Below are 24,450 nucleotides of genomic sequence, written 5' to 3' on the forward strand. Positions count from 1 at the left end.
CTAAAACTGCATTGCTGAAGGTTGCAAAGTATTTTTATGAAGATGGTAAACTAAGTCAATGTTAATTTCAAAAGCAAAAGAAAAAGGTAACAGAAGCATATCTGTTTTGCATAAATATAATACCATCACAAGCCCAGTTCAACTTGAAAGTGTCAAATGCAACCAAGAAGGACTCCATTACAAAGTCAGTGCAGGAACACAGGTTCATATTATAAATTAATAAATACTAGTAAGCTATTACATAGTGGACATGATTACTCCTCAAAAGTGGATTAAGAACTTAGTTATTCAGGCCGGGTGCAGTGGCTCACACCTGTAATCCCAGTACTTTGGGAGGCCAAAGTGGGTGGATCACTTGAGGTCAGGATTTTGAGACCAGCCTGGTAAACATGCTCAAAACCCGTATCTACTAAAAATGCAAAAATTAGCTGGGTTTAGTGGTGGGTGCCTGTAGTCCTAGCTACTTGAACTTGGGAGGTTGGGGTTGCAGTGAGCTGAGATCACACTACTGCACTCCAGCCTGGGCAACAGAGCAAGACTGTTTCAAAAAAAAAAAAAAAAAAAAAAAACTTAGTTATTCTAGTGCTGTTACCATAGTTACATTAGAAGAAAATGGTAAGGAGTGATTGACGTTTTAGTTCAAGTAATTTGTAATCTAACAAATAGTTTCTCTTTATGAATATTATTGGTTAGGGTATGTGAAAGGAAAATACACCTTGGGACCCCAAAATCACTAAGACAAAGGGAAAAGTCAAGCTGGGAACTGCATGAAGCAAATGCGCCTCCCATTTTATTCCTAAATAAAATAGCTACAAAGATAAAAAAGCTACATTTGTCCAAAATTCCTTATGGGCCTCAAGATGTTTACCCTAAAACAGTTCTGTTAGATTTTACTCTTGCAGTTTAAACTGATAGCTTATCTTCCCAGGTGCAGGACAAAGGACAGAGCTCAAAGTCATCCCTCTGCTTACCTGAGACAAATACACATCTGATTGCTTCCTATGCCCTATTATTTACGTAAAAATGCAGATTCGATGAACCAGACTAAGGCATAAGTGACTATTCCTCTATCTTCCTCTCACATGTCAATTGCATATTCAGTAAAAGGCTGATCAAAGACCAAAAGAACGAAACCTTTCATCTCATCTACCTGTGTCCTAGAAGCCCCCACCCCGTTTTCCCTTCCACTTCAAATTGTCCCACCTTTTCAGACTGAACATGAATGTACATCTTACACCTACCGATTGATGTCTCATGTCTCCCTAAAATACTTAAAACCAAGCTGTGTCCCAGCCACCTTGGACACATGTCGTCAGGACCTCCTAAGGCTGTGTCACGAACGTCTCCTTAACCTTGGCAAAATAAACTAAATTGAGACCTGTCTCAGATACTTTTGGGTGCATAGCTAGCTATCCAAATTCCAAGATGGATCACATTCATTAAGTGAATTTTATGAGCAAAACTTGAAGATTAAAAAATTTAAATATCTTGTAAAAGGCATTTCATTCATCTAAGATTGTTGGGGAACAATCTTGAAATACATCACTGCAGGAAAAATGAATAAAGTAATCCATAAATAAGAGACATAGTTTTGTTCATTAGTGGTAACATGTATACAGCCATCTAATAAACTTCCTTGTTCAAAGTACTTCTCATCATAGATTCCAATCAATCTTTTTATACTATAATAGAAATCTTGTAATAATTTCAGTAAAAGTATTACCTTTCTATTTTTGAGTAAGTACTTTTCAAGTACTGTGTCTTCCCTATATGTCACTATGGGTTGCAAAGTACTAATGCCATATACTTCAGGTATGAAATAAACAAGGGAACTCTGGTCTTTTCTGGGTAAAATGATCACGCAGAGTTTAAATCTATCATTCTTCATGCCCAAGTGTTTTCTCTTTTGCTTTCTTTCTGTATTACAGATAGGAACTAGGGCTCAGAGAGATCAACAGGGTTGCCCACGGTCACATTTCTAATTGGTTGTGAAGCCAGGAAACAAATCTGATTTCAAAACCCTGTGCTCTTTTTTTTTTTGAGATGGAGTCCTGCTCTGTCTCCCGGGCTGGAGTACAGTGGCTTAATCTCAGCTCACTGCTACCTCCGCCTCCCGAGTTCAAGTGATTCCTCTGTTTTAGCCTGCTGAATAGCTGGGATTATAGGTAGGTGCCTGGCTAAATTTTGTATTTTTAGTAGAGATGGGGTTTCATCATGTTGGCCAGGCTGGTCTCAAACTCCTGACCACAAGTGATCCACCTGTGTCGGCCTCCCAAAGCGCTGGGATTACAGGCATTAGCCACTGTGCCCAGCCAACTCTGTGCTCCTTTCATTCTATCACTATTCAACTGTCCAACTCTGTACACATAAATCTCTATCAAGTATGCACATGCAACTGAAAATGGAATATAATCAAAATGATTTCCATTGTTTCTTTAGAAGATTGTGTTCTTATAATTCACTTTGAATGATTCCATTCAGAGCATACAATTCTCACCGGAACTTATATACTACTTAAATTGAGGCACACCTGTAAAATTGATCTCTGCTTGGCCACAAACAATAGCTTTGTTCTTGTTTATACTTCTCTATCGTAAATATTAGCATAACATTGAAACTAACTTTACAGACCTTTAGCAAAAAACATCCTGTGGTTCTGGTTAATCACACCTGTTTCTTCCATCAGGAAAGTTCCTTGGCTAGCTCATCTTTCTCCTTTTACCCCAAAGATGAAGAGGTTCTCAATACACAACAATAACTTGTAGAACTTTGGGTAGGCAGTCTCTAAGATGGCTTTCAGTTATTCCTGCCTTCTGGTGGACACACCTTTGGGTTATTCTGTTCCTTGAATATGGGCTAGATTTACTGACTAGCTTCCAACAAATAGAATACAGCAGAAGTGAAGGGATTTCAATTCCAAAATTAGGTTATAAAAAGGCTGTGGCTTCACGTGAGGTTGTTTTTCACTTGCTGCCTCTTAGATCCCTCTTCTTGGGGAAAACAAGCCATCACATTGGAGCAGCTCTATGAGAGGTCTGTGTGACAAGGAACTGACGTCTGAGGTCAACAGACCTGAGGCCTGCCAAGAGCCACACAAGTGAGTTTAGAACTAGATCTTACCTCAGTCAAACCCTGAGATGACTGCAGCCCTAAGAGCTTGACAGCCTAGTGAGACATGCTGAGTCAGAAGCACCCAGCTAAGCTGTGCTCAGATTCCTGACTCATCTATTGTAAGCTGACTGTTTAAGCTGCTAAATTTTAGAGAAATCTGTTATGAAGCAATAGATTAATATGAGTTTTAAAATATGTACATGATATATAAATTTCTTGAGAAATTTCTGATTCCCTTCTACAACTTATGACATAATTTACTGAAAGATAACTAAAACTGATGCCATATACCACAAATGCCACTGATCAGGTTTTTAACTGTATCATTCAGTATTAAAATTAATCATTTCATATTATTATGGTTACATGCCTTCCCCGTTAGTTTATGAACTTCTAGAGGGCAGGGAATGTATGCATCTTTGTAGCCAACAGTACCTAAAAAATAGCAGGTGCTCAGTAAATGTTTACAATATGAACCGAGTCCCACATATGGCACACTCACTTCAGCCTCTGTGCCTCCACCTGCTTTCTTCTTGCACCTATCTCAAAACTAACAGTTTTGCAAAACAGTGCACAACCACTGTCCCTGCCACATAACCTTCTCTAACTACTCTAGTCCACCAATCTCAGTCTCTAAGCCCTCCATATACTTACTGGTTTGTTTCACCTTTCCGAGCCACACTCTCAAGTACCACACATTTTACATTTCTGTATACCCTTCCACTAAGCTTAAAGGATGGCATAATCGATAAATACGCAAGTAAATAACTGATAGCAAATTAACATGTTCATTCTGGCAGGTAGAAATAGAATACAGAGGAAGGAAAACAGCAATGGAAAAGGTGCAAAAGAAGAGTCAACCCTTTAGAGAAAAGAACTACTCTCAATTCTCTTTTGTCTTGTCCTCTTCACCCCTAAATCTCTGCAGCTACAACTAAAAGAGAACTCTTCAGAGACCCAGTATCCCGATTACAAGATTTTCCTCACAAAGTACACTGCTTTAAGTGCTCTTTTCAAGCTCACTTGAAATTCAAACTTGAGAAGGTACAATTGTCTACCTACTCAGAATTCTAAAACAATTTCAGCTGTCAGAAAATAATAACTTTCCATGATAGAGGAACATGGTAACTTTATACCATCTGGGCTTCTAAACACTACATAGAATTTTTCACAAACAGAGCTAACTAAAGTCTTTGCTAAAATCTCACAAAGTTAAGAGTTACCACACTGTTGGATTAAGAAAATAAAAAGTCTTTTAACATTAGTCCTATCTTACAAATTCAGTCCTAAAACTTAAGAATTTAGTTATTAGTATTGACTCTTGAAAACTAAACATATTACAATTATTTAAAACTATAATACCACCTTCAACAATGATTTTGTTACAAAAGAGACTATAGATAGCTTTGAATTCCATTACAAATATCTCTGCACCATAAAATCGTTCAGATGCACACATCAGTACAAAAACACATTAAATTCAAGCTCAGAAAATCTACTCATTACTAATTTAAAATCTAACCTATTTCTTCTGAGTGGTGTAATTTTATAGATATTTTCCATAGAAATAAACTCTTCCTCATAAATTTAAATATGCATGAATGGTGGAAACTCAAAAATTGATATTAACAATTTGACTTTTTGATGTTTTGTGGCCAATAGAGGATTTATAGTTGGAAAGTACAGTGCAAACAACGTAAGCCTCATGGGTCCGGGTCAAGACTGGGTCATATTTGCACGAATAAATTCATTTCAAGAGTCTCTCTTCAAGCTGGTTTCCTCACCTGTAAAATGGGGTGATGATAATCTACTTCTTAGGGTTATGGGTATTTAATGGAATAAGAGGTAGAAAACTAGTATACTATAACTAGGGCATAGGGTACTGGTTTAATAACACATGTGCCAGAAGCTATTCTAAATGCTTTACGTAATTATTAAGTCAGTCTTCACAACAACCCTATATTATTTTTTCCCTTTTACAGATAAGGAAATTGATGCTGAGAGGTTAGGTAATTTGCCCAAGGTCACAGAGCTAACAAGTGGCAGAGGCAGGAATCCAACCACCAACCCCACACTGGACTGCAAAGCCCATTCTCTTAACCATCACATATTGTTGTTTCAGTGGGTGAGGGGCTCAGGAAGCAGCATCTCCTCCTACCACTCCTTTAAGAACCAGTAAAGACAGAACTCAATCGTTATCTCCCAACTGGGCTCAGACTGCATAAAATTGTATGAACACACAAATTATGGTACTATTCATAGTGTATCTCTGGGTTGTATTCATGTTTATCTCTGGGTTGAGGGATATAATCTCAGTGAAGTTCCTGGCCAAAATCTGCCATTAGAAGGCTATCCTCAGCTTAGAGAGCAGGAACTACTACTGTTCTTTAAATTCCTTATATCTTTGAACTGATCATTCCTGCAGTATGAGAAACACTATAGCAAAAGAGTTAAAATCTAAAGTTAGACCTTCCAGTTCCAAACCCCAGCTTCCCCACTTACAGACTAAGTGATCCTGAACATAAATCTTATCTGGGCCCCACATTCCTCATCTGCAAAAGGAGAGTAAAAGCAGTTTGCCTCAAAAAATTAGGTGGTTAAATAGTAAATTCAGTTATTAAATTTCTTTAGTAATTTTATTAAATAAGCTTATGCATGTAGAGGGTTTAAAAAAAAGGTCTTGGGTACATGGTAAGTACTCAATAAATATTAGCTATTACTGGCTATTTTACTCTTGGAAAGGCTTCCATCATATTTTGTTAAGCAATTTTAAAAAGTTACAAAACCATATCTAACATGAGCTTATTGGTTTGTAGAAAAAAAAAAAAACGAATGTCAGTAGATATATACAGGTATAAATTCTACTCTATAAACACAGAAGTTTGTTTAAGGACAGAAAAAATTGGTAGAAAAAAACTTAAAAATAGGGAAAAGGCAAGGGCAGACTTTCATTCCTTTCTTTATGTACTTTCACGCACAAAAATATAATTTTTACTTTATTGTCTGTCTTCCAAATTTTCTATAAATGAATGTGTTTTCCACATAAAGAAAAAAAAATCTATGTTTTGAAAAGGCAATTATGGTAACGATAAGCAGAGGAAATGGGGATGAACAGCACCACTCTCAAACACCAAAACTAATGGTAGAATGGCATGAGTGATTTAAAAAAATGCGTAAAAGGCAAGCAGCCTTGTTAGGCAAAAACTGGTGAGAAAATTATACAGATGTCCTAGAGTTTTTTAAGATAATCAATTATATAAGGAAAATAGCACTTTACCAGAGGTCAGTGGTTTGGGCAATTCCAGCAGTATACAAATTTTGAAATGTATAAATCCTTCCACTAATCAATTATACTTCTAGGCATAATATATATTGAGGACATTGTTGAATTGCAGTATTATTTGAAATAGCAAAAAACTAGAGACAATCTTAATATCCATCATGGTCAACCAGTTAAAAGTCAACACATATGGTACAGCCAGGCTATTCTGGGATTATTAAAGATGAAAGCACATCTGCATGTATAGCACGAAAAAAGAAGTTACAGGTTAGAACAGTAGGATCACTATTTTTTATTAAATCAAACTACCTATATATTTAGGGGCAAGTTCTGGAAAAATTATGAACTATTACAAATGACCTTCCTGGGGATGGAATGATTGGGTATAGGGAGGGGTGGAAGGCCAGGGCTTTCTCCTCTTCCACAGCATATCTGTATATTGCTTGAATGTTTTAGGAGCATATATTATTCTGTAAATTTTTTAGAGGCAGAGTATTCAAGCACAGTTAATGAGATAATGTGTGAAAGTACTCTTAGCTTGATTCTAGAAAGTAGCATCTGCCCGTGAGTGGAAATCTCAACTAAGACAAATGCCACCAATCAAGTACACTTCTAGCACCTATTCCACATATGCATGCATACCCATGAGCAAAGGTAATGCAGTTTTCACATATATGGGAATGTCTGTGGGAACCTGGCCCATCAGAAAGACAGGGAACAGAAACACAGAGGCCAGACTTTTCCCCAACTGCTGTGAAGGGCAAAGCCATGGAGTGCTGGCAGACCTGGCAAAAGTGGACTCTCCCCCTGGCTTAATGAATAATCCAAACTTGGTAGAAGGAAAGAGGGAAATTTACTTTATAACTATTAACATGCTCTTCAAAAATGAATGCTCTTAACCTTCAATGAATGAAACAACTAGGAAAGTCCATTTCCACTTCAAGAGAGCAGTTCACAAAGTTTAACATGGTAGGGACTTAATCCATGTACACCATCTGATATTCCATTATATACTGACTTTTTATTGCTATGTTTTCATCTCTTTTGGACTTGGCTGCCAATTAAACTGTTAGTTTTCACTGAGAGAGCATTGATTGGACTAAGCATCAGAGGCCACAGTTCTCAGCAACACTTCTATTATTTACTGAGTAACCTTGAACTGGTCATAATTTTTTCAGGTTTCAGTTTCCACATCTGTAAAATTATGAAATCAAACTAGATGTCCTTTAAAGAACTTCCAGTTCTATTACCTTTGATTTTTACGTTTCTCATGGGACCCAATATGAACTGAGTACAGCTATTTATATCAAAATTATTTTTTCTTCACTTTCTTTTTCTTTTTTTTGAGATGGAGTCTCATTCTGTTGTCCAGGCTGGAGTGAAGTGGCACAATCTTGGCTCACTGTAACCTCTGCCTTCCAGGTTCAAGTGATTCTCCTGCGTCAGCCTCCCAAGGTATGCAACCTAAAGGTGCATACCACTGCACCCAGCTAACATTTGTATTTTTAGTAGAGACAGGGTTTCATCATGTTGGCCAGATTGGTCTTGAACACCTTGGCCAGACTGGTCTTGAATTCCGGACCCTGTGATCTGCCCGCCTGGGCCTCCAAAGTGCTGGAATTACAGGCATGAACCACCATGCCCAGCCTTTTCTTCACATTTTTATAACAATGTGTACATATTGTCTTTACAACCCAATGCTTAGCAAATGAGATTCTACCTAACTTTAATAATGTATTAAGCTGTAGCATTTACTTGGAACAATTGTAAGCATTGTATGTGTATGAATTTATTCAACCTTACAATGATCCACATAAATACTTTCCAAGATAAGGAAACTGAAGCCTGGAGTTTTCTTGACCTAGGACACAGAGCTATAATACAACTAAGCCAAAATGCAAACCCTGGTAGTCTAGCATATTTATCATTATACCCTACTATCTTTAATACAGGAGAGGGTAAAGTATACACTATTCAGCCTTTTCTTTAGTTCTGGGATACATGTGCAGAACGTGCAGGTTCGTTACATGTGCCATGGTAGGTAGCTGCACCTATCAACCCGTCATCAAGGTTTTAAGATCCACAGGTATTAGGTATTTGTCCTAATGCTCTTCCTCCCCTCAAGCTGCTTTTACAAACTGAACAAGTATTCTCTTCTTTACCACCTCATCTGAAACTAAATTATACTCAAATAATTATGCCAATTAAATAACTGGAATGGGAACTGTACAAAAGCAGTCCATATATTAAATGCTGTATGTAGCAATTCAAAAAAAATTTTTTTTAATCTAGTAAATATATTGCCAGTCTTTCCCTGCATTGCCATCCCTTCTCTTTGCACTTCGAGAACACTTAATATGAACTCTATCACAGACCAGACCTAACTGAAATAAAATTTCTCTCCCATCACCTCAACTCAGTTCTTGGTTGGCAGGCTTGTCAGCATATTCTCTGTACTCTGTATTCACTTCCATATTAGGCATCATCAACGATGCAAGGTTGGACCCCAATCAAGACTGCTGAATGAACGTCCAACTAAGTTCAAGGATGTTATTAGTGTAAGGTTTGCTACTGTTTTAGTACAATAGACAAGTCAACACTTTAACCATGCCACAACTTAGAAGGACTTTCAATCTAATCTTGATTTGTGCCAGCTCAGAGAAGGAGCAAAGTGATTCAGGGCATGAATCAAGAGCATGACAATTTAGAAGCCATGTATCAGTTTCAAATTCTTCCAGGGTACACATAGGAATAGCAGCAATCATATTCTTACAAGATGATTACTAAGAAAAGAGAAAAAAAGCCACTTTTTAGTAAGTCTATCAACTTCTAAAGTTAAAAGTCAGCTAAGATCCAAATCCAATCTAAAAATTACTATTTATTGGTATTTCACTCCTCAAATAATGAAATGGTAATAACATCCACTAAAGGCACTGGAAATAACAAATAAACCAAACATAATTCATGAATCTACTAAGCGTTTTTTCAATGATTTAGCCCAAATTCAATCATTGGTTATAGTTCTCAAAGTGTGGTCCTGGGACCAGCAGCATCAACATCACCTGGGAACTTGTTAAAAATGCAGATTATCAAGTCCCATTCCAGATTCAGAAACTTTGGTGGTGGGACCGAAAAGGCAGTGTTTTAGCAGAACCTCCATATGATTCTGACACAAAGTTTGAGAATCACTGCTGTGTTCTACAGAATGTGGTTCAGTATAAATTAGTATTCTATTTATACGCAGTTTCAATTAGAGAACACCAAAAGGAATTCTTATCTAAGGGTCCTACAAAATAGATTCCATGAACGATGTAAAAGTGTTCCAAAGTACTAAATGGAGGTTGAAAATAACAGTCCTAGGGAATGCCTGAGTAAGCAACTTATTCAGTCTTGGAGAGTGGGGGAAACTCTGAAAAACAAATAGTTCATCAGTGGAACATTCATTTATCCTCACATACTCTACAACCCAGCAAGTCCATTCCTAGCGAAACCCAAAAGAAACTCTTGCCTACGTATGCCAGGAGATGTGCACACATACAGCACCATTCTTCACAACAGCAGAGAAGCGCAAGAGTATCACCCTGGAAACAACCCAAAAACCACCAACAAGAGAATGAATAAATTATGCCATATTCACAAAATGGAATATTACACAGTAATCAGAAAATCTCAGTGACACATAATATAAATTTCAGCATTATAGAGTGAAACATTTTCAAAAGATAGGGCATGTAACATAGTTTTTAATTAAGTGATCCAACTATATTTTAAAAGACACTAAGGGAAGGCTGGACACAGTGGCTCTTGTCTGTAACCCCAGCACTCTGGGAGGCTGAGGCGGGCGGATCACGAGGTCAGGAGATCAAGACTACCCTGGCTAATACAGTAAAACCCTGTCTCTACTAAAAATACAAAACATTAGCTGGGCATGGTGACAGGTACCTGTAGTCCCAGCTACTGGAGAGACTGAGGCAGGAGAATCACCTGAACCCGGGAGGCAGAGGTGGCAGTGAGCTGAGATCGCGCCACTGCACTTCAGCCTGGGTGACAGAGCAAGACTCTGTCTCAAAACAAAACAAAACAAAACACGACACCAAAGTAACGATGAATAAAGGATTTAGTAAATAATTGCATCAGGTGAAGGAAGGTGGAAAAAGAAATGGACAGGCCCATAGAGTTATGCAGAGGGTTAGGTGGTGCTTATGGCATTATTAAAATTATAAATGGACCAATTAAACAAATGTGTCATGAGCCATGGAATATAATCTAATTCTTTGCACCTGAAGTCCTTTAAAATGCTTTAAATACATATATATACTGTTCCTCAAATACTTCAAACAATTCTAAATTCTACCCAGTCAGATTGGCTGTAGAGGCACCAAGAGTCCTGCATCCTTTGCCTTACTGCCAACTCAGGTTAAAATGCTTTGAGTCCCAAAACCCAAAGCCAATGACCCTCTTCCTTTAGAAGTACAAGAACAGGCAATTCGGGCTAGAGTTTCAGAGGATTTATGAAGCCATTCATTGGCAAAGGGTCCATGGATGGGGAGTTAATAACTCCTGTACTAGCTAATCATGTGAAACTGGTAGGGGAGAAGTTGATGATGAACTCAGAGTACATACTGCATGCCAGATGGTGTTCCATCAGCGGTATCACTAATCTTCACACTAGTACTAGAAGGGAGTAAAGATAGCACTAGTTTATTGATGAAAGAAACTGAGGCAACAGATTAGGTATTTTAGTCACAGTTACAAACCTGGAATACATGGATAAAATCCAGCTATTTAACCTGGAAAAACTAAAAACTAGCTATTTATGATTCCAAAGCCTCACAGGCCTTGTTTCCTCCTGACACTCAACAGATATGCTGAGCAAATGATATCAATTCTCTGAGACTGACACCTCATTATAAAACAACATGGCTAATGATGGGTTGTACTTACAGATTATTTCTATGATGCCAGCTTGCTTTTATAGTCTAGATCTTAGCAGGGGGATATTCCTAAAATTTGGCTATAGAATAGAGAATAAAGTCGAAGGAGACACCTCTTACATAGGAAAGCACAACCAGATTACAATTAATGGGCAAATGAAAAGCATATGCAGTGGCTGGAGCTCATCTTAAATTCTAAGTATTTACTGGATACTCATTAGGCTCTATATATGATTTTAAAATCATATTTAGTCCTACAATTCTTTTTTTTTTTTTTTGATACGGAGTTTCGCTCTTGCTACCCAGGCTGGAGTGCAATGGCGCGATCTCGGCTCACCGCAACCTCCACCTCCTGGGTTCAGGCAATTCTCCTGCCTCAGCCTCCTGAGTAGCTGGGATTACAGGCACGTGCCACCATGCCCAGCTAATTTTTTTGTATTTTTAGTAGAGACGGGGTTTCACCATGTTGACCAGGATGGTCTCGATCTCTTGACTTCGTGATCCACCCGCCTCGGCCTCCCAAAGTGCTGGGATTACAGGCTTGAGCCACCGCACCCGGCCAGTCCTACAATTCTTTTAGAAAAATATTTCTCTACAAATCTCCTCCAAACTTAATGTTTGTAGAATAAGTTCTATCTGTAATGCCACGGCACAGAAATATATTCTCAGTGCTCTCTGTATGGCAGGAACTATACATAAAGTAATTTAAATACTTTTTTGCGCGCCGGGCGCGGTGGCTCAAGCCTGTAATCCCAGCACTTTGGGAGGCCGAGGCGGGTGGATCACGAGGTCGAGAGATCGAGACCATCCTGGTCAACATGGTGAAACCCTGTCTCTACTAAAAGTGCAAAAAATTAGCTGGGCATGGTGGCACGTGCCTGTAATCCCAGCTACTAAGGAGGCTGAGGCAGGAGAATTGCCTGACCCCAGGAGGCGGAGGTTGCGGTGCGCCGAGATCGCGCCATTGCACTCCAGCCTGGGTAACAAGGGCGAAATTCCCAAAAAAAAAAAAAAAAAAAAAAAACTTTTTTGCTTTTTACCTTAATTTTTTCTTAGAAAAAGCATACAACACTTTCATAATCTGAAAAAAAAAATCTTTAAGACAGATATTATAGTAAACTGGGCAATTAATGGTCAGGAGCCAGCTGGCTGACTTAGCCAGTGACAGAGGATAGTGAAGAACAGGTTTAAGAAATAATTCAGAAGTTGGACTGACAGAACATGGTGACAAGTATACAAAAGGGAGGCATTTACTCTGTCATGTGAAAGCCTGTCTTTGGCACTAGACAGATAATAGCGTCATTTAGATAAAGGGAACAGAGGAGTAAGAATAAAACTGGGTTTGGGCAAATGTGTGGAGATAATGAGCTTTGTGTAGCTTACTGGGTTTGGAGATGCCTTCATGAGACATTCACATGGGGATCAACTCTAGGCCTAGAGAGCACAAGACATAAGAGCACATTTAGGTAGATGAATTCATAAAGAAAAAAGGGGCAGGAGAACGAACCCTGAAGAACATCAACATGAGTGAGCAAAGGAGACGCAGATGCAGGAGATACAAAGAGGGGGGAACACCTTCAGGAAAGCCAAGGGAGCAGAGAGTTTTAAAGAGGAAGTGTGACAGCAGCAAATACCATGGAATGGGCAAGTTTTTAATTTTAAAAACGTGTTGGAGTTGGTGATTAGTGACTTAATGACAATGCTGAGGGTTAAAAATGAAAATCAAACTTCAGAAAGATGATCACCAAATAAGAAAAAAAATAACTTGTTCAAGAATCTTAGTTTAAAAGAATGTTAGTTTCTCTGAATGTAGAGGCTTTATCAGATGCTCATGGATAGCTCTACCATGACATTTAAAAAAAAAAAAAAATCCTGTCTTTAAAGTCAGTTCTTACTTAGTTACAGCATTTTAATATCAAGTAGAAATATTAAGTGCTCCATAAGTATGAGCTATTTTTCCAGGTATTGTTCTAGATACTAACACATTTTTCTAATCACACCCCAACGAAGTAGGTATTGGTATTATTCTTCACAAATGCGACAACCAGGGCACAAGGTCACATAGCTCTTAGGGTAGATCAAACCGAAAATGTGACTCAAGAGAATGAGAAAAGGATATGTGTGAAGCAAGAGTTAAAAGATGAGGTAGTTAAGATTACTCTGAACATTTAAGTGCTAGCAGTTTAATTTCTATTTAAAACCTTATTTTTTTGGGAGGCCGAGGCGGGTGGATCACGAGGTCGAGAGATCGAGACCATCCTGGTCAACATGGTGAAACCCCGTCTCTACTAAAAATACAAAAAATTAGCTGGGCATGGTGGCACATGCCTGTAATCCCAGCTACTCAGGAGGCTGAGGCAGGAGAATTGCCTGAACCCAGGAGGCGGAGGTTGCGGTGAGCCGAGATCGCGCCATTGCACTCCAGCCTGGGTAACGAGCGAAACTCCGTCTCAAAAAAAAAAAAAAAAAAAAACAACTTATTTTTGCTAATTCAAAAGACTATTTCTTCTCTTATCTCAGAATCCTACACTGCTAGAGCCTGACATTTTTGTCTGACACTCAGATTCTACACTGCATTATAATTGTGTTATTTCTCCTATTGAATTGCAGGTTGCTTGAAAATGGGGAATTACTTAATTCGTATCCCCATTCTTCCAGTCTTAAAAGTATAAGATACTTAAGAAAGGTTTCTTGGATAATTATTTCTGCTTTTCTAGAGTTTCTGAGAGCTTCAGCAAAATACACCTCAAGTCTAATTGCTGTGTGAGACTCCTGTCTTTCAGATATTTGGATTATGTTCAATACATTTTGGATCATTCAAATTACTGATTTTGGTGGAAATATCCTTCTCAAGTAAAAATCAAATATAATTTCCCTACATAAAACCTTCCGAAGATTCCCTGTAATCTACCAGTCAATGTTCACAGCACTGTTCTACAGCCTTATTAATACGACAACCCCAACCTGGTCCAACTCTACCAAACCACCTGTAACTCCTCAACTGTACACTGCTGCAGAATGCACCAGCTGCTTGACAAACTCCACCGCCTCAGCCAGACACAGGTGAAATTCTCGTTCTTTTCGAAAGCCTTCCTGTATTTGTTGTGAGATTTTTTTGCCCTCTCCCTTACTATACTGATAATTTCCAAAATACAATTCTGCAAGGCAAGACTCATCTTTTTACCCTCAGGTCAGGCAAGTAGCAGCTTACTAAGTGTTTAATGAATATTTATTGAAAGAATTATTAAAGCATAATTCAGTAAGTCTGCTGGTACTACATAAAATATTGGCCCGCAATCAAAAGGCATGATTCTAGGTTGTTTTTCATTACTAATGGTGCATTTCTCTGTTCTATCTCATCCCATAAACTCATGAATTCAACATAACTTGTACCTTCACTTCTAACCATATCACCAATACCAAAGCCACAAAACAAACCCACGTCGTATCAAAACCTCTTTGTATCATGAGCAAATGGTCAGACCAATAAGAAAGCATGTTGACAGCTATTGAAAAGATATGGAAGAAAATAACTTAAAAAATCTTCGAAAGCGATCCTTAAGCATGTGAAACGAATTAAAACCACACAATTCTGGGTCCACGTCTTTTCATGCACCTAGTTTCTCTACATAGAAAGCACTCAAACGTCTACTTTATAAAACCGGTGTCAGGGCCAGCTTTGGCCAAAGGGCAGACTGTCAAGTATTAGGAGATCCCAAGTATATAATTGGACATTGTGCCGGACTTGAGGTCTTTAGCAAATAATTTCAGCATAACATTTTACTTTTCTCATGTATCTGTCTCATTATGTTTAGAACATAATGTGCTTTAACAAGCCTTGTCGCAAAACATAATGTGTGATGAGATCTCCACATTTCATCCTAGAATAACTAAGTCTTCACAGTTATCTTTAAGCCGCCTCACCCATGTTACGTAATCCATGAGCTTTATTATCTTCACTGTACAGCTGGGGAAAGAGAAGGGAAGGAAGAGTATACAATGACTTGGCCTAAGAGGCCCAGCCAGTCACTGATTAACTATAGTTCCTAATCCTCTTCTCAAAGAACCGTTTTTGAGAAACTTTCATTGACAGCAGGCAGAACAAAGTGTTAAATTAGTTAAGCTTTCCTTACTTGTTTACTGTGAATGAATAACCTAAGCTGGCTAGGCCTGTAGGTTGAGTTTTAGGATAAGAGATTTCATGTTTCATGGATCGAGTTTTGCCAACTGGATCCAAATTCATAAATCTACCTCGAACTTCTCAATTTCAAGACAGCTTGATGTCAACTTGAAAGGCATTTCTTTTCTCTCCAAAGTTCTAATTCTTTACAAATTTTATTCGGGCTCCTAAATGAGTCAAGTCATACCAACCTTTCTAGTTCAGGATTAAACTACAGGACTACCAGAATTTTCTTCTACCCCAGAGTAAGCCAATCCCCCAAGAACAATGAAGGGTTCCACGACATCCACCGCCCACAGCAAACTCTACACCTTGACTCTAATCTGAATTGTTAGGGAGCCCAGGAAGTTCAAGAAGCCTCCACCCTTACACTTCTCAATTCTCTTAGATTCAACAAGAACTTTATCAGTGTTGCTAGTAATGACAGTTCGGCATGTACAACTATGGGCCTTGAAACTGAGTAATAATCTAAAGATTTCCATATTATACGTGATGACAGCAAATTATTTAGTAGATTCTATGCCCTGGGCCCAAGCGATCTGCCTAAATGGGCAATTAGCATGGGCTCAAAAAAGGTACAGGGAGCTTACAATTCAGTTTACTGTCATTGACTATAAAATTCTAAACCAAAGTATTTTCACACATGCCTGCCTCTTGGATGAGGTAAGTTCTTCCCCTAGACTTTTTATTAGACCACTATCTGGGTTCTCTTCCACTGCAGCGGCCACTGGCCACCCAATAAGTCATTTTAAAGACTGCCTCTTGCGGCTGCACTAGCAAATTGCCAAAGCCCGCCTGCCCCACGGCCGCTTTGAGACTCTGCAGCCCCAAATTGGCTATCCCCTCCTCCTCCGCGTCTCCGCGCCGCTTGTCCTCCTACGCTGGGCGCCACCTTCGCTCCATCGCGGAGAGGGTTTGGGGCTCCTTGGGCAAGAGCCCTCCGCGGGCTCACCGCCGCGAACGCCAGCGAGCGCGGTCCCGGGGCCAACACCTACCTCCCACCTCCTCTCCCAGGCGCGGCCCGGGTCGACGCTCACCCGCACCCTGCAACGGCCCCAACCGCCCCGCGCAGCCTCCCGCCGCGCCGCGGGGCGCTGAGCCAGGTACGGCTCTCACCTCCGCGCGCGTCCGCCCCGCGCCGGCGCCCACCCGGCGCCCACCCCACCCCCGCCCCTGCCTGGCGGGGCGCGTCACAATCCCCGCCGCGAGGCGCGGCCGCTCACCGTCACGGCCCCCGGGAGCGGCGGGGAGTCACCGCTCCGCGTCCTAGCCCGGCTCCCGCAGCCCCGAGGGCCAGCAGCGCCTCGCAGCGCCTCCCGCCGGCGGCTCCTCCTCCGCCGCGAACTCCCGCCTTCCCCGCCCCTCGCGGCCGCCTCCCGGCCTCCGCAGGTTCTTGAGGTTCCCACCCCGCCCCAGCGCGCCGGCGCCGCAGGCCCTGCCGCCTCCCATTGGCTCCGCCAGTTGCTAGGCGATGAACAACCGCGGCCTGCATTGGTCGAGTGGGGGGGCCTCTGGAGTCTCCTCCTCACCTCCAAAAAAACCCGGAGAAAAAGAAGACCTTATCCCTGGAGTCCGCGCTCAGCGGGCGCAGCTGCGGCTGAGGCACCTGTTACGCCCTGTGATTCACCCGGCCAGGCCCTGTTCCCCGCCTCCTCCTGGTGCCTGCAGCGTTCGGGGTCGGGGCTCTGCGGGGACAGGGGGTCATGGTTGCTTTAGAGCACGTTTTAGGAGCCCGGCTGAACCTCAACACCCAACCTAGCAGCAAAAGTGAAGCTTCCAGAAGAGCCACGTGCGTTTGCCAAAGTGGAGAAATTAATCAAACAGCAGGCACCTAGAATTAGGTCAGGCCCTAGGGACGGGAGGTCCAAGCGTCGGGAGTTGTGGATGCAAACAACCCAACCAGGAGAAAGTTACATGTAAAATTAGGGCGAAGAAATGGACCTGGGCAGAAGACAGCGGGCAAAGGAAAGACTAAGAAATGGCATTCATGAACTCTCAGTTTATTCAAAAATGTCCTACACCCACTCAGCAAAATATGTGCAATGAAAACCTATGCCTGCTGCACCCGTGGCCAGGGTCAGGCCGGCTCCTCCCTGGTTCCCTGGCAGCCTAAAATTCTCCGGGGAAGAAAAGAGGCCAGAGAAAGGAAGGAGATCCGATGGAGAAATCACAGGCATATGGGTTACACAAAGATGTACTTTGATTTTTGTTTGGTTTGGTTTTGGTGAAGCCAAGGGATTTATTCAAAAGGCGGAAAACAGGTTTGGTATTTCAAGGAGGCTCCTGAGAGTATTCTGAAACCAAAACAGTATGAGAGATGAAGATGTATTAACACTGAAAAACAAGAGTGGGAGGAATGCCGGCCTTCCAGTTTGCATGAACCCAATCCTGGATGAAAGATCAAGGCCAGAAAAACAGCAGAAGAAGCATGCCGCAGTGACAACTTCAGGGCCCAATGAAATTCTCCTCTTTTCTTTTGGCCTAAGCATTCAGAGGTCCAACTAGCTGCTGTTGAGCCCAAGTGCCCTTACCATTAACAGTTACATTTTTAAAAGGTTTGAGCCAAGTTTAGTTGAGATCTGGGAAGTTTGGCCCTGCCCCCAGCAACCCCAGGGAGGAATAAGATCTGCCAGAATAATTCAGTGGTCTCAATCTTTTGGTCACAAGACCCCTTTCCACTTGTACAATTATTGAGAGCACCAAGAACTTTTGTTTATGTGGGTTACAGCTATTGATATTAAAACAAATTTAAAAATAGTTATTTTTAAAAAACAATGAACAAAAATTAAAATTAGTACATTTATTTAAAAATAACTATATTTTCAAAAAATTAGTAAAGAATGGTGCTACTTTAAAATTTTGCTCATTTATCTTTAACGTCTTGCTTAATAGAAGGCATTTAGATTTTCATATGTTTGTGCATTCAATCTGTTGTGCTATTTCAGGTAGCCTCTGGAAACCTCTACTGTACACTCATAATGAGAGTGAAAAAGACAAATAATATCCTAGTATTAGAGTAAAAATAGTTTTGACTTTGCAGACTACCTGGAAGGATCTTGGGAACTTGCCTCCTGAAGGTTTTGCAGATCTTTGAGAACCACTGGTCTAAACCTCTTGGTACTCTGTCCCTCTTTGTCAGCCAGTAACTGGTTGAGGAGCTAAAAATGTGACCTAATTCTACTCAATCCATAATGAAGAGTGGGGGATGAGGAGCTTCAGGGGAAGGATTTTATCCTGACAGTCTAAGGACAATTTTTTTTTTCCTTACTTCTTGCCTTGGACATCCTCCAGTGAGCCAGACATGTTTGGAGCTGTGGCAGCATATTCTGCAACCATGACATGAGAGAACAGCAATTCAAATACATGCGTACCTTGTTTTATGCTTCACTTTATTGCACTTCACAGATACTGTGGCTTTTGTGTTGTTTTTTAACAAATTAAAGGTTTGTATTGCTCATCCCTGCATTGAGCAAGTTTAGTGGCACCATTTTTTTCTAACAGCACGTTCTCACTTGGTGTCTCTGTGTCACATTTCAGTAATTTTTGAAATATTTCAAACTTTTCTGTTATATATGTTATAGTGATCTGTGATGTCACTATTGTATTATTTTGCGGTGCCACAAACTGCACCCTTATAAGACAGCAGATTCAGTGTATGTGTTGACTGCTCCACTGACTGACTGATCATCTCTCTCCCTCTCCTGGGGCCTCTCTACTCCCTAAGACACAGCAATATTAAAGTTCGGCCAATAAATAACCCTACATTGGCCTCTAAGTGTTCAAGTGAAGGGAAGAGTCACATAGCTCTCACTTTAAATCAAAGGCTAGAAATGATTAAGCTTAGTGAGGAAGGCATCTTGAAAGCTGAGATAGGCAGAAAGCTAGATCTGTTCCAGTTAGCCAAGTTGTAAATGCACAGGAAAAGTTCTTGAAGGAAAGTAAAAGTCCTTCCCTCTTGAACACAGGCATGATAAGAAAGTTAAACTGCCTTCTTGCTGATAAGTAGAAAGGTTGAGTGGTCTGGATAGGAGATCAAACCAGCCACAGCATACCTTTAAGCAAAAGCCTATTCAGAGCAAGGCCCTAATTCTTCAATTCTATGAAGGCTGACAGAAATGAGGAAGCTTCATTAAAAAAGGCTAGCAGAGGTTGGTTATGAGTTTTAAGGAAAGACATCATCTCCATCACATGAAAGTGCAAAGTGAAGCAGCAAGTGCCGATGTAGAAGCTGCAGCAAGTTATATAGAAGATCTAAGATAATTGATGAAGGTGGCTACACTAAACAGATTTTCAGTGTAGACCAAAAGAAAGCCTTCTATTAGAAGACTGTGCCACACAGGACTTTTCTAGCTAAAGAAGAGAGGTCCCTCTCTTCAAAGCACAGGCTGACTCTCTTGTTAGGGGCTAATGCAACTGCTGACTTTTTATTTTTATTTTTATTTTTTTGACACAGGGTCTCACTGTGTCACCCAGGCTGGAGTTCAGTGCTGCGATCATGGCTCACTACAGCCTCAAGCGATCCTCCCACCTTAGCCTCCCGAGTAGCTGGGACTACAGGCATGCACTACCATGCCCAGCTAGTTTTTGTATTTTTTGTAAAGACAGGGTTTTACCATGTTGCCCAGGCTGGTCTCAAACCCCTGAACTCAAATGCTCTACCTGCCTCAGCCTCCCAAAGTGCTAGGATTACAGGCATGAGCCACTGTGCCCAGCCCCAACTGCTGACTTTAAGTTGGAGGTAATGCTCGTTTACCATTCCAAAAATCCTAGGGCCCTTTAAGAACTATCTAAATTGGCTTTGCCTACGTTTTGTCAATGGAACAACAAAGCCTGGCTGACAGCACATCTGTTCACAGAATGTTTAGTGAATATTTTAAGTCCACTGTTGAGACCTACAGCTCAGAAAAAAAGATTTCTTTCAAAATCTCACGGCTTGTTGACAATTCATCTAGTTACCCAAGAGCTTTGATGGAGATATACAACATGAAAGTTGTTTTCTTGCCTGCTAACACAAGATACATTTTGCAGCCCATGGACTAAGGAGTAATTTTGACTTTCAAGTCTTATTTGAGAAACACATTTCAAAAGGCTGTAGCTGCCATAGATAATGATTCCTCTGATGGAACTGAGCAAAGTAAATTGAAAACCTGGAAAGGATGCCATTGAGAACATTCATAGGTGTGGAAGGAGGTCAAAACATCAACATTAAGAGGAGTTTGGAAGAAATTGATTATAACCCTCATGGATAACTTTGAGGAGTTCAAGACTTCAGAAGTAACTGGAGATGTGGTAGAAACAGCAAGAGAACTAGAACTAGAAGTGGAGCCTGAAGATGTGACTGAATTGCTTCAATCCCATGATAAAACTTGAACAGATGAAGAGTTACTTCTTATGGATGAATAAAGAAAGTGGTATCTTGAGAGGAAATCTACTTCTGGTGAAGATGCTGTGAAAGTTGTTTCAATTACAACAAAAGATTTAGAATATTCCATAAACTTAACTGATAAAGCAGCTGCAGGGTTTGAGAGGATTGACTCCAATTTTGAAAGAAGCTCTGCTGTGAGTAAAATGCTATCAGACAACATTGAATGAGACAAAAATATTTTGTGAAAGGAAGAGTCAATCGATGTGACAAACTTCACTGCATTATTTTAAGATGTTGCTATAGCCACCGCAGCCCTCAACAGCTACCACCCTGACCAGTCAGCAGCCATCAACCTCAAGGCAAGACCCTTCACCAACAAAAAGATTATAACTCACTGAAGGCTTCAAGATTTTTTTAGATTGCTAGCATTTTTTAGCAATGAAGTATTTTTCAATTCAAATATGTACATTGTTTTAAAAGACATAATGCTATTGCATATTAATAGACAACAGTATAATATAAACATAACTTTTATATGGACTGGGAAGCCAAAATATTGTGTGATACCCTTTATCGTGATATTTGCTTCATTGCTGTGCTCTGGAACTGACCTACACTACCTCTAAGGTATGACCGAACAGAAAAGGCAACCCCAAGCTCAGATGTTATTGAGTGGCTCCATTAACCTACTTTGGCTCCGTATATCTCTATACTGCTTAAATATCATTTGAGATAGTAAATGGCCTGTTGCTTAAGCCATGTAGGCTTAAGTCTAAGAACATTTTTAGCCCATGACTAAAAGAAATTGGGCTTGATAGAGCTTTACTATGGTAAGTGTGTTAGGCCATTCTTGCATTGCTGTAACAAAATACCTGAGACTGGGTAGTTTATGAAGAATATAGATTGAATTGGCTCATGGTTCTGCAGGCTGTGCAGGAAGCATGACACTGGCACCTGTTTCTGGGGAGGCCTCAGGAATCTTCAGTCATGTGGGAGGTTAAGTGGGAGAAGGCACATCATATGGTGAAAGCGGAGGCAAAAGAGAGAGCAGGGTGCCACCCACTTTTAAGCAGCTAGATCTCATGAAGAGTTACTATCATGAGGACAGCACCAAGGGGATATGTTAAACCATTCATGAGAAATCACCCCCATGATCCAATTACCTCCCACCAGGCCCCACCTTCAATACTGGGAATTACAATTCAACATGATATTTGGGCAGGGACACATATCTGAACTATATCAGAAAGGAAGGATAAAATCTGATTATTTTATTTTAAAGATGCTTACTTTGGCTGCTTTCCACTTTTTTAGCAAAATTAAGGGGATGTGACTATGAAATGCTGCTGCTGCTGTTGTTTTCCAAAACACATAGAAACTTCCACTCTTGCTCTTCTATAGTCTATTTATTTACAATGGGCAGAGTAATTCCCTTAAAATGTGAGATCCTGTCACTTCTCTTCTTTGGCTCCCCTGACTCAGTGTTAAAGCTAAGGTGCTAACCATGGCTCCAAGATTCTTACGACCTGACCTTCACCACCTTACCTCTCCGAGTCAGTGTCCGACATTCTGTCAGCTAGCCATTCAACCAAGCACTCAACCAACCACTAGCCACCTCAGTGTTTCTCAACTTTGCCAGGAACTTTCCTCCCTCAGGACATCTGTTTGAATGTTCCTCCCCTTAGCATCTGTATTATTTACGTCATCCCTTTAGAGTCTGCTCAAATGTCACCATCATGGTAAGGCCCAACCTGACAACATTATTTAAAATTGGAACCACCTTCTAGCTTTCCAAGTTTCTTTTACTTTGCCCCTATGCAATCTTAAACCACAATAGATCATCTACTTATTTTGATTGTTCATTTGGTCTGTCTCCCTGCACTAGAATATAAACTCATCAGGAAAGGAAATTTCCTCTACAGTACTTGGTTCATTAATGTATCCCACGGCCTGAAACAGTGTCTGATGCTCTGTGGTTGGTACTCAATAATTATTTGGTGACTAAATAAATTTATAAATTCAAATAAATGTTTTCCATTTCAAAGTAAGCCCTGTAGCAGGCTGTATACATATTCCAATGTATACATATTCAAAAGGTATCACATCAGTATTTACTGAATTTGTTGAAAATAATTCTTTCTTTTGAGCTGGAGTTGCAAGGTTAAAAAAAAAAGAAAAAGAAAATAATTATTTTTTAAAAATAAATCTGATTTCTGCAATAATCCAAAAGTCATTCAAGAGCCAAATCTAATGAACACATAGTGGAGCAAAATGTTAAAATCCCAACCTGTTTTCCTACTAAGTTATTACATTTGAGTGAGTAAGAAAAGGTCAAAAAACAAAATGTGTTTGATTTTTCTAAGAGACAGTAAACTAACTCTGAGCATAATTTCAAAAAGGAGTTCTAAAAATGTACACCAATAATGAGTTGCAGAATAAGCACTATATATCACCATTTTTGTTATTTAAAAATAAAAATATTTATTTCTATATGCCTGTGTGTATGTGTGAATACATTTCTTCCAATCTGTCTGAAGACTTCCATTTTTGCCCTCATTACATGAGAGGCATCTTTCAAAAGTGAAAATCAAATTCTGATTCCCCTCTTCCATTTAAGAACCTTCAGTGGCCTCTCATGCTTAGTAACTTCCCACCTAGCCTTCCCTGGCATAATCTGGCTTCTGTTCCCCATCCTCCTTTCAGAACTCTCCCTTTGGCCGCAAAGTGCCAGCCATAGAGGCTCCCTTTTCAGTTTCCTTGGCTCTTTGTACTTGCCATTCAGTCTACCTAGAAGGCTCTTTCCATAAAGATTCAAGACTGATTCTTTTTTATGATTCAGATCCCACCTCTATATATAAAGAAAGCTTCTGAGGTTTGGTTTTATGTTTTATGTGTTTCCTTGCTGTGATCTTTCTCCTTCAACTAAAACATAAGCCCTCTGAAAGCAGGGTCCTTGTTCATGTTTGTCTCTGCAGCCCTAGTTTCTCAGTGCCTGAGATAATGTTGAGATTGAGGAACAAAAAGATGAAAAGCTGACACCTCATCAGAAACCATGGAGGCCAGATCCTGTGAAATGACATATTCAAGATGCTGGAAAAACAAACAAACAAACAAACAAACAAACAAAAAAACAGGCCAGGTGCAGTGGCTCACACCTGTAATCCCAGCATTTTGGGAGGCCAAAGCCGGCAGATCACCTGAGGTTGGGAGTTTGAGACTAGCCTGGGCAGAATGGTGAAACCTCATCCCTACTAAAAATACAAAAATTAGCTGGGCAGGTGTGGTGGCAAGCACTTGTAATCCCAGGTACTCAGGAGGCTGAGGCAGGGGAATTGCTTGAACTCGGGAGGCGGAGTTTGCAGTGAGCCAAGAATGCACCATTGCACTCCAGACTGGTCAACAAGAGCAAAACTCCAACTCAAAAAAAAAAAAAAAGTTAACCAAGAACTTCTAGCAAAACCATACCTCAAGAACAAGGGAGATATTAACACATCCCCAGATCAACAAAAACAATTTGTTGGTAACAGACCTGCTCTATAAGAGCTACTAATGGGAGTCAGTTAGGCTGAAATGAAAGGAC

At 40.3% G+C, this 24,450-nt stretch overlaps 1 protein-coding gene across 3 annotated transcripts in view; it reads right to left on the reverse strand.

Annotated features, from left to right (window-relative positions):
* Nucleotides 1–16,876, reverse strand: part of SSX2IP (SSX family member 2 interacting protein) — a 54,384-nt gene extending 37,508 nt beyond the window's left edge. For all 3 annotated transcript variants that reach the window (XM_074381094.1, XM_039474321.2, XM_039474320.2), the window contains exon 1: nt 16,729–16,876. The gene's annotated coding sequence lies outside the window, so the exon portion shown is untranslated. The remainder of the gene's footprint in view (nt 1–16,728) is intronic.
* Nucleotides 16,877–24,450: the final 7,574 nt, after the last annotated feature.

Source organism: Saimiri boliviensis, chromosome 11 (genome assembly GCF_048565385.1).
Source record: "Saimiri boliviensis isolate mSaiBol1 chromosome 11, mSaiBol1.pri, whole genome shotgun sequence".
Classification (NCBI taxonomy): Eukaryota; Metazoa; Chordata; class Mammalia; order Primates; family Cebidae; genus Saimiri; species Saimiri boliviensis.